We start from the raw sequence: 18,165 nt of genomic DNA, 5'->3' as shown, positions 1-18,165 counted from the left end.
GGCAGACGGGCTGAGCCTCTGGACCCGAGGAGACGGATAAACAGGTTACTGAGGATGGATTCTCTGAATCACATACAATCATCTCCAGAAACTATCTGATTCCCTGACACACACACACACACACATTCACACAGGAGCAAGCTGGCGCAATACAAAAGCTATCAACAAGATAAACAACAAAACATAACTTATATAATCCCTTATGTATCTGCCCCCCCCCCCCCCAAAAAAAAAAAGTTGCTCTTACGTTTACTCTTAACACCTCCAAGATGTGGACTAATATTTGTACTCATTCATAAATGCACATTAGATTACAAATAAGATCTCAGCTGTTTGTCCTAGACCAGTGGGTTTCACCCCACAGAAGTGCCCATTCTGGATGTCCTATCTTGGTGAATGTAGTACATCTGAATTACATTAAATCTACGCAACTGGTGTACCTCAAGGCTCTGTTCTGGGCCCTCGACTTTTTTACTAGTTACCACTTAGACTTATTTTAGCATACAAGTTTATTTTAGCACTCCTCGCACCTTAGTGTTTCTTCTATACAAAACCTGCATCAAAGACCTCAGCTATGGCTGGAGGCTAATCACCTTACAGGGATAGTTCCCCCAAAAATGACAATTCTGTCATTTACTCACCCTTATGTTGTTCCAAACCTGTATGAGTTTCTTCTGTTGAACACAAAAGAAGATATTTTGAAGAATGTTGGTAACCAGTTGATGGTAGCCATTGATTTCATAGTATTCAGTCTAACCTAATGCAAGCAACCTTGGGCTCTAGAAAGGCGATGCAAGTAAAAAAAATAAATAAATAATGATAAAAAAATATATATTTATAATTATTTTTCGAAGTTGTACCCTATGTAAAACGATTTTTGGAGTATGTTTCCATGTCTTTCTAATTAAAAATCTAACTTTTGATTCAACGCAAGACTTGCTCTTTTTTTTGTAGGCTAATTATTTGTGAAACGTACTAGCGATTTCAGTGTGAAAGTTTTTTTTTTAAAGCAAATCCAACACATTTCCATGAATGTCGACATGCAAAAATCGTGATGGCCCTAAAGATTAGCCTACTTTATTTTCTTTCTCCAAGCAACATTTTTTTTTGTGGGTGAAATTGAATGTGATTGCACATGTTCTTGGCGGATTTCATGAGATTCGCTCGCGCAATGCTGTGTGATGATGATGATGAGTGAACGCAGATACAGATCCACTCTATTCACACTGAATCACAGCGCGAGGACACCCACACTGCGCTCTCTCTCTCCATCTCTCTCTCTCTCTCTCTCTCTCTCTCTCTCTCTCTCTCTCTCTCTCTCTCTCTCTCTCTCTCTCTCTCTCTAAGAGGCGGCGCATGCACTCATTCGTCTGTACTGGGAGTTTCAGTTCCGATCCTCCTCTTCATCACACAGAACTAAACCTGCAGACAGTTTCCCGCGGATCCCGCGCGCGCGCGCACTGCAGATGCGTGAACACTTTTACGCTTTCCTTCCATAGAGACTCGCAAAGGAAATATATACATATATAGAGAGAGATCACACCCGCGCATCATTCCGACGGACCGAGCCGAGCCGGGTCTGGATCATCATCGGGCAACAGGAGGATCTCAAACACAGTCCGAGTGGATGTTGAATCGCGCTTTTCATGGTGCTGGAAATGATCTGATATCTCAGTCCCTCATCATCATTATCATCATCATCGTCAGCATCTGCACAGGTCGGTTCCGATAGTTTTATTGTCCTCCTCCTGCACGGATGTATTATACTTGTATGAGTATCTCACAGCCTTTACACAAACTTGACACACGTTTTCGACTAAATGCTATACTTGTTTGTATAAGCTTACTGTAAAACTGTGGCACAAGGTTTTGAAGTCTATTTGATTGTTTTGTGATGGCATTTTACCCCAGTATGGGTTGGTTTCCATGGTAAACTTTTTGTAAGGGTGACGTTATGCTCAGGTTACTGACAGTGCAGAATGATTCAATTGTTGAATATAATTAATTGATCCCAATATGGGTCGTTTTACAACTCAAAATTTTGAGAATTCTGTTCAGAGAATTCTGAAAATATGCATTTTTAAAGTGATTTTATTGTTGGGAGATGCATGGTAATCATGCACGAGACTCTTTAAACAAGCTGCCAAAGTTATTCATTTGAATTCTGATGCATGAATGGACTTCAAATGCACGTTTAATCTTTGATGCGTATACGAGGATCTGCTCTGTTGATGTAGATGTTATTAATGTTGTGCAGTTCAAGGTTAATTCAGTGTTCTCTGACTCTGTGATTAAATTCTTGTACTTTGAGGTCAGAGATTGAAGTTTTTAGATTTTATAAAACTAGTGGTCCATTCATCCAGCACTCATGCGCTTCGTTCACTCTAAAAATGCTGGGTTGTTTTAACCCAACTTTGGGTCAAATATGGACAAACCCAAACGATGGGTTAAAAATGTACACTCTAAAAAATGCTGGGTTGTTTTAACCCAATTTTGGGTAAAATATGGACAAACCCAGCCATTGGGTTATATTCTTAAATTACATTTTTAACCCAAATGGCTGGGTTTGTCCATATTTTACCCAAAATTGGGTTAAAACAACCCAGCATTTTTTAGAGTGTACTAAAAAATGTAACCATATTTGACCCAAAGTTGGGTTAAAACAACCCAGCATTTTTAGAGTGTTCTTTTTTCACTGCTTTGCAATTTTTGACCACGCCACATTAATTCAATGATATTCTGATTTACATGGTAAAGCTGTTTAAAAGCTTTCGGTGGTCAGTCAGGTCGCTATCTGGTCATTTACATTCAGACTGTGAAAATGCTCCTGTCAGGACTATATATCATGTATCCAGAATGAAAGAAAAATCAGCAAAACCCGCAGCGTCCGTCATTGAACTGGAAACAGTGAGTGCGTGTGTGAAATATATTTCTCAGAGGCCTCAAGAGTCAACGCACCTTTATTTACAACACTGAGTTTCAAAGCAGCTTTACAGAGAAAATAATGCTAAAATAGTTGAATGATACAAAAGTGAGAATTTTTTTTGAAAATGACAGTAATGGAATATTAGTGTTTATTATAAATGATTTATCCATGCACATCATCTTTTATTCAACGAATGTGCCTTTTATTTGATCGTTTTCTTCTCTGATGACGTGTTTACTGGTGCGAGGTGCCAATAGCAAAGCACGACCATCCAATCAATTCCCTACGGACAAAATCAAGCCCCGCCCACATTTGTTCCTCCACCAGACGTGTTTCATACGTCACGATAGGGAAGAGAACACTTCATGCTGACTTTGACGTTGTTCTTGAGGAACGTCTCACTCCCTGTTTTCTCTGGTTGTTAGCTTGAGTTAGCATGCGTTGGGCTGGAGCTGCTGGTGTACCGCGGAGTCTGACGCACGCAGTGTGTGTGTGTGTGTGTGTACGGAGAGTCTCAGTGCTGGCAGGAACACACAGTCACACTCCAGATGGCTCCTCGTTCCCACAGACCTGAGGAGAGATCCGCTCCAGACTCGGCAGGGGAGCAGATCCGCGTGCAGAACCGTGTGAATATGTGGAAGAGTGTCTTTCTTTAGTGTGTGTTGTAGAGTTATTCTTTGTTAAATATCAGTGTCCTCCATTGTAGTCTTCGAATATTCACGTCACAATATTCCTCTCATTGCTCAAAAAATGACAGAAATTATTTTATTATTCCAATGAAAGGAATGTTTTATTTCATATTTTGTATTTTTAGGGGATTTTATGGTACTAAATTATATTTATAATCCATTTCTTCACTTTTTGAGCATAGCAAAGTATTACCCGAAACCTTAAAATGTCTTAAATCTTGAATGGCTCTTTTCAAAGACGACACTCTTTTACACAGATTATTGCTGAAGTGAGCATTTTTTAACGTTTATTGTTATACAAAATATGAAATATATATTCTCAAAAACATGTTTTACACTAAAACTGTGAGAACTCTTAAACAAGTCGTGTTCCAAACGAGCTTTCAGTGAGATTGTGTTTGGCTGCAGTACCAAACGCGTCCACTAGATGGAATTCGTCTCCCATTCGTTTCCAGTCGCAAGTGTGAATGTTTATTTCAGGTCCATTTAACGTGTTCGAATCATGACCATGATTGGTTTTGTGTTCACGTAGCAAGTGCCAAAACATTTACAAAGTTTCGTACCATTCTGATGAAGTAACAAATCCTCTGGTGCTCTTCGGTCATTTTTGACCGAAAAATTTAATAATTCATACGCAGAATAAAGGGGCGGGGCCTGGTTGAGTTAGTTAGGAGTGCGTTAAACTGGCGGTTATGGAAAGGGGCGGAACATTTCCCAAACGCACTCAAAGCGCTCGACCAATCAGAGCACAGTGTGCTTTTCAGAAGGAGGGGCTTCATAGAGATAGGAAGTGAACAGCCAAGGCAAGTTTATTTATATAGCACATTTCATACACAATGGCAGTTCAAAGTGCTTTACATAGAAGAAATTAAAATAATCAAAAGAAATCAGAATAATTAAAACAGTTTAGAATAAAAAATAATGAAAAACTAAAATTATGATAAAAATAAAATACAGTAAATTAACAGAGCGTTACTGACAGACTGGGAAGAGAGGAGCCGCAACAATAGAGAATATGAGGAGAATAATCAACATTCAAGCAGGAAAACCTGTTCTAGGAGAGCTTGAAACACATCAAGAGTTTGGAAAAGTGCATATAGTTCCTGTGCATGCAATGCAAATCTTAAGTGGTGCACATTTGCATGGACTCGACAGATTAAAGCGAGGCTGGTGTTGATATTTCAGAGATTCACCCATATGTGTGCATGTTTCTTCATTACGTAATCGCCATTCCTTTAATTAGACAAATATGGACTTGAAGGGAGCAATCGGTCTTGTGTTCATGTATTGATTTTCAATACGAGATTATATTCACTTTGTTGAGTGCAACTGAAAATTGAAGCTTAATTCCCTAAATTTGAGTTTAATCAAGATGAAAGAGTTTCCTCCATTAGAATACACTTTAATCAGGTTTGGTAGTCAAATTTGCACTGTAGAGAAGAACATTTGGCCCGTATGCATTACTGAAGTGAATGAGAATGGCAGAGACAGAGAGAGAGTCTCTTCAGATGTGATTCTGGAAGGAGGCCTGGGCTTTCAGATGAAAAGCTTCTTATTTCTATCTGGGTTCTTTTCAGCTCAACAAAAAGCCATTAACCATTTAGATAAAGAGGGAACAGACCTGCCTCCACAGTCCACTGTGAAATAATTTCACGTTTTCATGGATTCTGCATGCGGTGGCATTTCACACCTCGTTTATTTTGGTGTTAACAAATAATGCTGAAATTTTCTGGTACCCTTGTGAAAAGTGCATGTGTGCTGTACTTCAAATCATTTTTGTAATTACTGTACTTGCAGAATATAATACAACAAAAGCAAAGCAAAAGGCCACGTAAGCACACTTAGAAAATACACTTTCATGGCTATTGTTAAGAAAATTACACGATCATGCACAAATGCACTAATTTGAATCATGATTTAAAATTCGTTTAAGATTATAGAATTATAGAATTAAGATGCTGCATTTTGACTATTCAAGTTTCCGGATTAGCCGTTGAAATTTTGTCACTGAATATAGAATTATAGAATTAAGCTACTGCATTTTGACTGTTCAAGTTTCCGGATTAGCCTTGAAATTTTGTCACTGAATAGAATTATAGAATTAAGCTACTGCATTTTGACTATTCAAGTTTCCAAATTAGCCATTTAAATTTTGTCACATAATATAGAATTATAGAATTAAGCTGCTGCATTTTGACTTGTGCAAGTTTCTGAATTAACCGTTGAAATTTTGTCACAGAATTTAGAATTATAGAATTAAGCTACTGCATTTTGACTATTGTGCAAGTTTCCGAATTAGCCGTTGAAACTTTGTCACAGAATATAGAATTATAGAATTAAGCTGCTGCATTTTTACTTTTACACAAGTTTCTATATTAGCCGTTTAATTTTCGTCTCAGAATATAGAATTATAGAATTAAGCTGCTGCATTTTGACTTTTGTGCAAGTTTCCGAATTAACCGTTGAAATTTTGTCACAGAATATAGAATTATAGAATTAAGCTGCTGCATTTTGACTATTGTGCAAGTTTCCGAATTAGCCGTTGAAATTGTCACAGAATATAGAATTGTAGAATTAAAATTGCTGCATTTTGACTATTATACAAGTTTCCGAATTAACCGTTGAAATTTTGTCACAGAATATAGAATTATAGAATGAAGCTGCTGCATTTTGACTATTGTGCAAGTTTCTGAATTAGCCGTTGAAATTTTGTCACATAATATAGAATTATAGAATTAAGCTGCTGCATATTGACTATTGTGCAAGTTTCCGAATTAGCCATTCAAATTTTGTCACAGAGTATAGAATTATAGAATAAAAATTGCTACATTTTGACTATTACGTTTTTTTCCCGAATTAGCAATTTAAATTTTGTCACAGAATTAAAGAATTATAGAATTAAGCTACTGCATTTTGACTATTCAAGTTTCTGAATTAGCAATTAAAATTTTGTCACAGAATATAGAATTATAGAATTAAACTGATGCCTTTTGACTATCACACAAGTTTCTGAATTAACCGCTTAAATTTTGTCACAAAATTAAAGAATTAAGCTGCTGCATTTTTACTTTTACACAAGTTTCTATATTAGCCGTTTAATTTTGTCACAGAATATAGAATTATAGAATTAAGCTGCTGCATTTTGACTATTGTGCAAGTTTCCGAATTAGCCGTTGAAATTTTGTCACAGAATATAGAATTATAGAATTAAACTGATGCCTTTTGACTATCACACAAGTTTCTGAATTAACCGCTTGAATTTTGTCACAGAATTAAAGAATTAAGCTGCTGCATTTTTACTTTTACACAAGTTTCTATATTAGCCGTTTAATTTTCGTCTCAGAATATAGAATTATAGAATTAAGCTGCTGCATTTTGACTTTTGTGCAAGTTTCCGAATTAACCGTTGCAATTTTGTCACAGAATATAGAATTATAGAATTAAGCTGCTGCATTTTGACTATTATGCAAGTTTCCGAATTAGCCGTTGAAATTGTCACAGAATATAGAATTGTAGAATTAAAATTGCTGCATTTTGACTATTATACAAGTTTCTGAATTAGCCATTTAAGTTTTGTCACATAATATAGAATAATAGAATTAAGCTGCTGCATTTTGACTTTTGTGCAAGTTTCCGAATTAACCGTTGAAATTTTGTCACAGAATATAGAATTATAGAATGAAGCTGCTGCATTTTGACTTTTGTGCAAGTTTCCGAATTAACCGTTGAAATTTTGTCACATAATATAGAATAATAGAATTAAGCTGCTGCATTTTGACTTTTGTGCAAGTTTCCGAATTAACCGTTGAAATTTTGTCACAGAATATAGAATTATAGAATTAAGCTGCTGCATATTGACTATTGTGCAAGTTTCCGAATTAGCCATTCAAATTTTGTCACAGAGTATAGAATTATAGAATGAAAATTGCTACATTTTGACTATTACGGTTTTTTCCCGAATTAGCAATTTAAATTTTGTCACAGAATTAAAGAATTATAGAATTAAGCTACTGCATTTTGACTATTGTGCAAGTTTCCAAATTAGCCGTTGAAATTTTGTCACAGAATATAGAATTATAGAATTAAACTGATGCCTTTTGACTATCACACAAGTTTTTGAATTAACCGCTTAAATTTTGTCACAGAATTAAAGAATTAAGCTGCTGCATTTTTACTTTTACACAAGTTTCTATATTAGCCGTTTAATTTTCGTCTCAGAATATAGAGTTATAGAATTAAGCTGCTGCATTTTGACTATTGTGCAAGTTTCAGTTTAAGCAGTTTCAAATTCATCACAGAATATAGAATTAAACTGTCTATTTTACACCAGATTCAAATGCGTTAAATAATATAGAATTATTGAATTAAAGCTGCTGAATATTGACTATTACACAGCGGTTTCAGATTCATCGGCTATTAGAGCACAACTATGTGCGTTTTCGTGAGTTTTTGAATTCTCTGAGTTGAATCTGAGCTTTGGAGAATGTCTTCAGTGTGTGTGTGTGATACGTGAGGTCCAGGTGTGTGTCGGACACAGCAGTGGAAAGAGCCACAGCGTGACAAAGACGCTTCAAAGAAAGAGAGAGAGAGAGAAAGAGGAAAGACGAGGAGCGTACAGGGTTTGTTTTAATCCAGCACAGCTGTTGTGTTTGTGTACAATCTCCACTCTGATGAACAATGAATTATTTCTGTTCCGGCTATAAATACCCTCTGCCTTGAGTGTGTGAGTTTCTGCTTCTCATGGGCTCAAATAACCCTGCGTTCACTCCCACTCACATGATCGTAACTGAATCAACAGATAAACGGCCTTCCAGAGTCTATAGAAAACACATTAGAGTTCCTACAGCAACACAACATCTGTGATGCAATGGAAAGAAAATGGGCGAAAATTGCATTTTGTGCAGCCACTGGAAAATTATCTATATGGTGTATTACAGGATTAAATGATTGATTTATTCTTTTTGAAGTGACGGCTGCTCTAATCAAATATATATTTTTATTTATGTTTATTAATTTTTGTAAATGTTATTTTAGATATAAAATATATTTAATATATATTTTTTTAAATTTTATATATTTTATTCATTTAATTATTTATTTGTTTTTAATGATTGATTTTGGATTATTTTATTAGAGGGTTGAGATTTGATGGAATATTTTATCATCGTTTAAAAGAGCTGTTGTATGAGAACACACTGAGTTTGGCTTTGATTTGACTTGTTCATCTGCACATGTTTTATGATTTGGAATCATTTTCTTGGAAATTTCAGGAATTTCACGGACACACACACAAATAAATAAATAAATAAATAATATATATATATATATATATATATTTATTAATATAAATATTATTTATATATTATTATCATTTATATATTATATTATATATATATATATTAGGTATGGGCAACGATTAATCGCATCCAAAATAAAAGTTTGTGTTTACATAATATATGTGTGTGGTGTGTATAATTATTTTGTATAAATACACACACATGCATGTATATATTTAAGAAATATTTACATGTATATACTCTATATATATTTACACATAATATTATATATAAATATTTGATATATTAATAACACATTTTTCTTAAATATACACATACATGTGTGGGTATTTATATACACAAATTAATTATACACACCACACGTATATATTATGTAAACACAAACTTTTATTTTGGATGCGATTAATTGCGATTAATTGTTGCCCATCCCTAATTATATAAATATGCACGCACATGAGCAGCAGACTATAGGCTACATATGTATATAGTATGCAGTATACTCTATATGCGTGTGTGTATGATCCTTCTAAAATACCATCGTTCGTTTGAGCAAAACCTAAGGCAGTATTGCTTGCGTTGTGAAGATGATAATTCAATAATGCATTAATATATCCATATTAGCCTCATCCACGGGTCACTATTTCTACAAGCTCACTATTATTTAGAACAGAGTTAGAATCATGTCCATATTTCCAGAACAAAACCTTCAGCAAATTCATCAGCTCATGTCAGTGTCAGTGTGTGTGTGTGTGTCGTGGAGGCGCTTGATTCCAGTGCTGTTCCGGACAGCTTGTCTACGAGTCGGAAAACTCTTCCCCCCCACATCACCTTTAATGAGGATAAAAGGTCAGAGCTTAATTATTCATCTGGGATGTCAGACAATCCCCCAAAGACTGAAGTTTAGAGTCGCTAGCGTGAATAATGCATGAAGCTTCTCCTCTCGCCTTCAGACTGTGTGTTTGCTGCTGGTTTTCTGTTGGAGATCTGGTCAGGACCCGGTTCGACCTCTTCTGTCACTCCCTGATCAAACCACACACTCGGTTCGGTTGTGTTCTGGGCTACATCTACTGTACAAGACGCAGATATTTCGCCAAAACCCCAGCCTGCCTTCTTCATACTCATATTCCTGAGTCTCATACTGCTCCGTAAGGCTTTGATTATGAGGCGTGTCTTAAAGGAGTAGTTCACTTTTGAAAAAAACTTTAATTTACTCACCCCCATGTCATCCAAGATGTCCACTTCTTTCTTTCTTCAGTCGAAAAGAAATTAAAACATTTCAGGATTTTCTCCATATAATTGACTTCAATGGGGTCCAAATGGTTCAAGGTCCAAAAGACACTTTTAGTGCAAACTACAAACTGTTCAAAGGGCTTTAAATGATTCCAGATGATGAATAAGGGTCTTATCAAGCGAAACGATCGCTCATTTAATAAATAAATAACAAAGGTTAAGTTTTATAAGCACAAATGCTCGCCTTGCTCTGTTCTGTGATGAGCGTTTGTGACTCTCCTGTTCGAACTCGTTTATCAAAACGTACGAATCTTTTTCTGAGTCATTTGGTTCATTCAACGAACGAAACGAACGAATTGACTCGGAAAAAGATTTGTTCATTTTGATAAACGAGTTCGAACAGGAGAGTCACACAGAAAAGAGCAAGGCGACCATTTGAGCTTATAAAAGTTTTTATTTATTTCTTTTTTTAAATGACCGCTTGATAAGACCCTTATTCCTCGTCTGGAATCGTTTAAAGCCCTTTGAACAGTTTGCAGTTTGTACTGAAAGTGTCTTTTGGACCTTGAACCGTTTGGACCCCATTGAAGTCCATTATATGGAGAAAATCCTGGAATGTTTTCATCAAAAACCTTCATTTCTTTTCGACTGAAGAAAGAAAGACATGGACATCTTGGATGACACGGGGGAGAATAAATTATCAGCAAAAGTTTTTTTTAAAAAAGTGAACTACTCCTTTAAAGGAGAACTCTGCTCAATGTTAAAGTAGTAGTTCGCGTTCGTGAATCGTGACTCTCCTGGTCGAACTCGCAAATCTTTTTTCGAGTCATTTCGTTCGTTTTGTTCGTTGAATCAACCAAATGACTCGAAAAAAGATTCATTCATTTTGATGAGCAACCAGGAGAGTCACGAACGCAGTGTGCATCAGTGTGGACGGAAGGCCAAAACGCAGAGAAAGAGATGTGTTTCCAAACTCAAGGGTGTTAGTGTGCACAAGGCCTTAAACAGCCGTGGATGAGGAGGAATTATGAATCTGCTCTGCTAGACTCAGTGAGGTAAAGCAGCTTTGTTAAGCTTTGAGAGTGTTTGTGTTGGCAGAGGAGACGGCAGCAGATATCCGCACTATTAATGTGTATTAAAGCGAAGAATAGCGTAATGTGATACGCTGGGAAAAGGATTAGAGTGGGAGAACGAGGAGAGGGAGAGCAGGAGGAATACGCCACAGCCGGAGAAAAAGATGGACGACGCTCTTTCTTCTTTCTTTCTTTCTTTCGTTCTTTGTTTGTTTCTTTCTTTCTTTATAAAGCACTATTTCAACCACAGTTAGTTGTACCAAAGTGCTGTACAAAAATTCTAACATATGAATTAAAATAAAGTCAAGAAATACAGAATAAAACACAGGACAACACCACACAAAATCACATAATAAAACATAATGCACAAGAGCTTCACTCGCTTCCATTGGGGAAAAGTGAAGTCCTAATATCAGTCAAACATTTATCTAAAGTTTTTTATGATTGTTGTGGGCAAAAATCCTTGATTATGCGGCCCGTTTTCTCCAAAAATGTTACAAAAGATTCAATCAGAGAATGTCTAATTGAAGAGAACTGGCGCTGGCTGGTTACTTCCGGGTTCTGGACTGGCTGGCTGCAGTAACGCGTCTCTGTCCATGAGGGGGCGCTCGCGGTCGAGTGCAGAATGAATGGGAGTCAATGGGGTTTCACCCCCAGAAATCCACTTTTCTCAGGATGTAATTTTTTGTCAAGTAATTTGAAAGTTGCATTCAAAAGGGAGGGCTAAGATAATACACTCAGCTGAAAATTGCATTTTTAAGTTCACTTATCTGTTCTAAAAATCCGTTCAAAAATGTGATGGAAGACGCTAGCATTCTGCTATTGTGTGACGTCTAACCTGTAAGAAATCAAAAGGACATAAGTACTCGTTCATTCGACTTTTGGCCTATAATCTATATTGAACATGCGGAATCAACAATAAAATCTATGTTGATTTAACGACAAGCAGGTGAAAGAGACACATTTAGCCGTTTAGCCCCATAGACTCCCATTCATTCTGCACTCGCCCGCGATCACCTCCAGTGGAATTCTAATGGAACTGCAACCAAGATGATACACAATGGGGCTAATAGGAAGTGCCAAGGCTCTCCGTTAGACGGGCTCTGGTTCTATTTCAAATTAATTCTGTTCTCTCGAACTTTGTTCATCGAAGGATTCTTAGAAAATAAAATCGCAACAGTTTCCACGGTTTTAACATGCTTAAAATCATTAAGAAATCAACTAATTAACATAGCCAAGGTGAACTCTAACCCTCAAGTGTAAGATGAAGTCTGGAAGACGTGACAGTATTGATCACTGACATGATTGATGTCGGATGTTCGGCATCGTCTTCATGCAGGAGAGATTTGTCCCCGGGGGAAGAGCAAAACTAAATATATGACTTTGAATACAGCGAAAACTTTTCCTTTTATATCTTATTTCAAAAGCTCGCATGAAATAGTTTGGGCCTCTTATGAGCTTTTCCAAAGAATAATGTTGCGTTGTGTGTGTTGACATCCGTACGATCCCAAACACGCAGTTATCGCAAAGACGGAGGTAGGCGCTTATTGTGTCGTGTTCAGATGATACAGATGTTTAGTCGATACCATTAAAATGGGAAAAATGACACCAAAAGTGAGAGATTTGTTTCTGCTTAATGAGGTTTGTGAGTGTGTTTTTGCATCGTCAGGACTTCTGAGGGAGATAATGCCCTTACTTTCCCAGTGTGAAGTCGCCCCGCACGCGTTTACTGACAACACTCATTCATCTTCTCGCAGGTAGAGCTGTGTGTGCGTGCGCGCTTATAAGCGTGTGTGTGTGTGAGAATGAGTGTGTGGGTGTGTGTGCAAGACAGCATAAATCTGATCTTTGTGTGTCTGCGTTAACCAGGAGTGTATCGAGGGATCTGAGAACAGTCGGTGCCCATCAGGGGAACTGAGACGTGAACGCAGGTGTGTAAGGTCACACAGATCTGTGTGTGTGTGTGTGTGTCGTTCCTCGCTGTAGGGCCCTTTAAACTGTAACTGGATCTGTGGCGTCGACACCTGGTGTCAGTGTGTTGATCAATTAGGGCTCCGTGTCGCACTTAACTTAATTACAACCATTCATTACGGCCTAGCGAGCTGTAATCAGCCAGATATAGCTGTGAGACAGATTACTTTCATTCAGAAATATCCAGTCAAGTCAGAAGTGTTTGTTTAGCGCTTTTCACGATACACATTGTTTCAAAGCAGCTTTACATGTTTATGGAAGCCAGTTTCAAACACAAAAGTACAGAGGCGTATTGCATTCACTTGAAGAAAAAAAAAATCTACTCCGTTTTTCTGAATTAATGAGTTAATTTTTCATGAGAAAAAAAATTTCTCTGTTTTTCTGAATTAATGAGTTAATTTTTTATGAGAAAAAAATTTTTTTGCTCTGTTTTTCTGAATTAACGAGTTAATTTTTCATGAGAAAAAAAGTTTTTCTCTGTTTTTCTGAATTAATGAGTTAATTTTTCATGAGAAAAAAAGTTTTTGCTCAGTTTTTTCTGAATTAACTCGTTAATTCAGAAAAACAGAGCAAAAAAACAAAAAATTCCATGAAAAATTAACTCGTTAATTCAGAAAAACGGAGCAAAAAAAAAAATCCATGAAAAATTAACTCATTAATTCAGAAAAACAGAGCAAAATATTTTTTTTTCTCATGAAAAATTAACTCGTTAATTCAGAAAAACAGAGCAAAAACTTTTTTTCTCATGAAAAATTAACTCATTAATTCAGAAAAACAGAGCAAATTTTTTTTCTCATGAAAAATTTACTCGTTAATTCAGAAAAACAGTAGATTTTTTTTACTTCAAGTGAATGCAATACGCCTCCGTACAAAAGAAACAAAACATGCTTTGATAAATTTTACAAACAAAACATGCTTTCTCTTATAAAACATTTTTCAGTTTAAAAAATATTGTAAGAGAATAACATTGGAAAAATATACAATAGAATGAAAAATGAATTAGACAGGCTTGATTCTGGTGTGGACAATGGTCCACTAATGTGTTAATGTTAATTTTATGAACAGATGTTGTCATTAATGAGTTACATTTGATTCTAAAGTTCTAAAGCTTCATAATAAGCTTTAGCTTCCGCCTGCACCTGGTCATCTATAGTATTTATGTTTCATGTTTTGATGATTTGATTGAATGATCTGTAAATGACCAAACCGAATAAATGAAGAATAAATAATTAATATGAGATGAATCAGTTACAAATAAATTATAAAATACTAGTAACTAAATCATAATTATGATGCAAAGTTATAGCATGTCAAAATTATGACATAAAAAGTCAAACATATGACATTCAAAGTCAAAATTATGACACAATAGTTGAAATTATTATTGTCAATTTATATCATAACCACTTAATAACTTTATTCTCGTCATAATTATGACTTTTTAAATCATAATTTTGACTAAAGTATGTCAATTTGTCGTCATTTTTGCTTTTTAATGTCATAATTTCAACTTTTTATGTCACAATTAACCTATAATTTACCAGGGCATATTTTGTTTTTTCTTGTGTGGCAGAAATGGGCTTCCATGCATGTTGAAGTTTATAATATTTTAACATCTTCATGCCTTATAATCACATTCATTAGATTAGATCTGGCTGTTTTTGCCGTGACCATTCCTGAAAATGTGTGTATCATCGACTGATCAGCGGGTTTCTGTGTGTGCCGCTCGTTTACTGTCCTGTTAATGAGTGATGGCATGAATATGGGACTTTTTTTGTTTGAGTGTCATGAATTAAAGAGCCCAGAGTCCCTTCAGCAGGTGTGTAATGTTCCGACTGAACGCCACATCAGATCTCATCACACCAGCGTGTGTGTTCCTCATGTGCGAGAGAGTGACACTGAGAGGATGCTGGTTCAGAATCTCTCTCTGCTCGGGTGACGCTGCTTCTGTTAATGATATGTAACTGACTAATGATTTTATTGCATTATCAGCTTTGCTGGGCTGCATTATATCAGCAAAATAATGACCAATTTCATTCTTTGGGGAGTGTAATGATCCTTGTATCATGGTTCCTTGTTGTGGACTCTTATTTTGAAATGTCTCCTTATATCGTTACTTCTCCCTCCTGTTTAGTTTCTGTTTGCCTTTGTCTTGTTTATTGGCATAGTCCGCCTTATTAACCTCTTGTTATCCTGTGTAGGCCGATACCGATACAAATATTTTTGGGTTTTAAAATCCGATATATCGGCCGATATTTTATTTATTTATTTGAAACTGGACATGATACTCACAAATTCTGTCATGCTTATTTGAGTTAAGAAAACTGATGGGGATGTTCTTTTAATTGTTATGACCAACTCAACGAGTGTTGCCAACAGGAACGGTGTAGAGCGCCCTCTGGTGGACAAACTATACAACTCCAACACTCGTGAGATGGTTCAAGCGTGTTTCGTACGTTTTTATTTTATTTTTGAAATATTCGTTTATCGGCCATTATAACTGCCGATACCGATAGTTTGGAAAATGCCTAATATCGGCCGATATATCGGTCTGGCTCAAGTTACGAGGTCGTTTGTGACGTCAGAAACACCAGCAATTTCACACCGTGTTTGAGACTATCTTTGATTCACTTATGAATTTACACTCGGTTTGTCTTAAAGTATATTAACCCTTTAGGCGCCAGAGGTTTTTTCCTAAATCGTTCGATTTTGACATCTTAATTTCAAAAGGATATATCTTAAAAGTGATAAAAGATAGAGACTTTCTGTAAACTCGAGAAATATTAAGGGTGACCCAAAGTTTATGTAAGGATTACATTTTCCCATCTAATTTGCATATTATGACATCATATAGTATCGGAAATCTTGGATTATAGAATTTTCTTGAAAAGTCTCATGTTTAAATGTTAAAATGCAGCACTTCTTTCTGCCCCAAAATGTCTATCACCTTCTGTTTGCTATATTGCACAATACTGAATGCTCAGGTAAATAGTAAGTAGTAAGCAAATTGTGTAAATCATTACTAATGAATGGTAGAAACAAACCGAATGCATGTAGAGTTTTATTGCCTTTGGCTGTGGAGATTTTCCATTTACTACACAAAGTAGGCACTCTGATTCCATGTATGGGGTGATATATATCATTCATATGACACACAAACACAGGTAGACAAGATCTGTTTAGTTCAAAAGCTACCGCAAGTATGAAGTATGACATCTAGTGAAGGACGACATTTAGTGGAGGGGAGGTCGAATGAAATTTGACACCCAATTTGACAAAATCGGCCGTTTTATTCAGTGCCGCGTCTTGTCGAGTAAACTCGACCGTGTCCCGAGGGTTAAAAACACCACGTAGACACATAAACTAGGGATGCACCGATATGAAAATTTTAGCCGATACCGATAATTCTTTATATTTGAAAGCCGATAACCGATATATCGGCCGATAAACTTAAATCCAAATTTGTATCTAATTTTGAGAGCCTGATTACAAATACAAATGTCCCAAGCGCACAATTATAATGATGTTCTCATTATAGTGTTGTATAGCCGATATGACAGATTTGCGCTGCACATGTTGTACCGAACCGTATTTAATTTTTTTTAAGAGATTTCAATCATATTTCAAGAAATTCAAAAACATAAACAGTGCTCAATAAGTCTCTCAGATGAAGGGAATAATGCATTATTTATTGACTTTAATATATCGGCCACATTATCTTACCAGGCCAATAACGATAACATTAAAAATTAACATATATCGGCCGATACCGATATGCTGGCCGATATATCGTGCATCCCTAGCATAAACAACTTTAAAAACCTGATTTTCAGCATGGAGGGACAGTGTATAAGCTTCTACACCAGCAGACAATATCTTTCTGTTATTATAAGCGCACGCATCACGTTTTGTCGTCTGTCACTTTAAATGTTCCAGCTCTCAGATATGTGTGTATGAATATGTATGCACGTGTATGGGTTTATACGTGTAGGTAAGAGAGATATAGATGCATCCGTATTGCCATCTGTCGATTTTGATTGTATATTTGTATACGTTGGCTCACTTTTCTCCTTTTGTATTATTATTTTGTTTGTTTGTATGTTCGTTTGTTTGTTTTTTTTCTCTTACTGTTATGTTTGTTTACTTGTACTCTTTTTTTTTTATATTGATTCCTTAAAAAAAAAAAAAAAAAAAATGTTCCAGCTCTTTAAAGCAGGATTCTGATTGGCTGTCTATGTTTTTATCGCTCATCAGCTGGAAAAGTTATTCCAATTATATCGTTCCTCTGTTATCATTATAGTTGTGCTGTGAACTCTGCAATCTTGTCTATTTAGAATGATTTTTAGATCTATATCGTTATTGTTATTATCGTTAACGTTATTGAACGAATTTTCAGTTTTGGTTGAACTTTTTAAGCTAGAAAATGTGTTTTTTCTTCTGGTTGTGCTGCAGAGCTGTTAGGTGTGTGTGTGTGTAATGTTGGTTGTAGGGGCCCGGCATTCATATGCAACGCACCATTATATTTTTCATTACCTAAAAGCATTAAGTAATGACCATTCAATACATGGGTCCATTCAGTTAATCTGTAAACCACAAAAGCGAGATGGGCATTGCAAGGTCACACAGACTTACACAAACACACAGTCTCGTCCATTTAAGTAATTATTAAAAGGTTCAATACATTCCCGCATTATCGCTGAGAGGTTTGCAAAGCTGATTTACTCCAGTTTATGCACAAGGCGCTTATTGAATGTGCTTTAGTTCATGGTGAAAAGTGGGAAAGCCATCTGATTGGATAGCTGACCTGTCAATCATGCCTTTTGAGCTCTGTGATTGGTGTCTTCAGATGTCTTAGATAATTAAGATAATGGTTCAGATAGCATACTATAAACCAATTTCCTTCATTGTATTTCCTCAAATATTTCATTTCAATGAACTCAAATTTGACTTTTTCAAGGTAAAACATCAATATTTTTTAC

The 18,165-nt window shown here is 36.0% G+C and overlaps 1 protein-coding gene across 5 annotated transcripts in view; it reads left to right on the top strand.

Moving 5' to 3' along the window:
• Nucleotides 1-18,165, top strand: part of chst8 (carbohydrate sulfotransferase 8) — a 185,792-nt gene that overhangs the window by 11,624 nt on the left and 156,003 nt on the right. For 4 of the 5 annotated variants that reach the window (XM_039684048.2, XM_039684047.2, XM_039684046.2 and 1 more), the window contains exon 1: nucleotides 1,366-1,718. The exons of the other annotated variant lie outside the window; for it this stretch is intronic. The gene's annotated coding sequence lies outside the window, so the exon portion shown is untranslated. Of the gene's footprint in view, nucleotides 1-1,365; nucleotides 1,719-18,165 lie in introns of those variants that run through there. 5 annotated transcript variants of the gene reach the window in all.

This window comes from Pimephales promelas, chromosome 10 (assembly GCF_988280905.1).
Source record: "Pimephales promelas chromosome 10, fPimPro1.hap1.1, whole genome shotgun sequence".
In the NCBI taxonomy this organism is placed as follows: domain Eukaryota; kingdom Metazoa; phylum Chordata; class Actinopteri; order Cypriniformes; family Leuciscidae; genus Pimephales; species Pimephales promelas.
The sequence above is the reverse complement of the archived record's forward strand: the minus strand, read 5'-3'. Positions and strand labels throughout refer to the sequence as shown.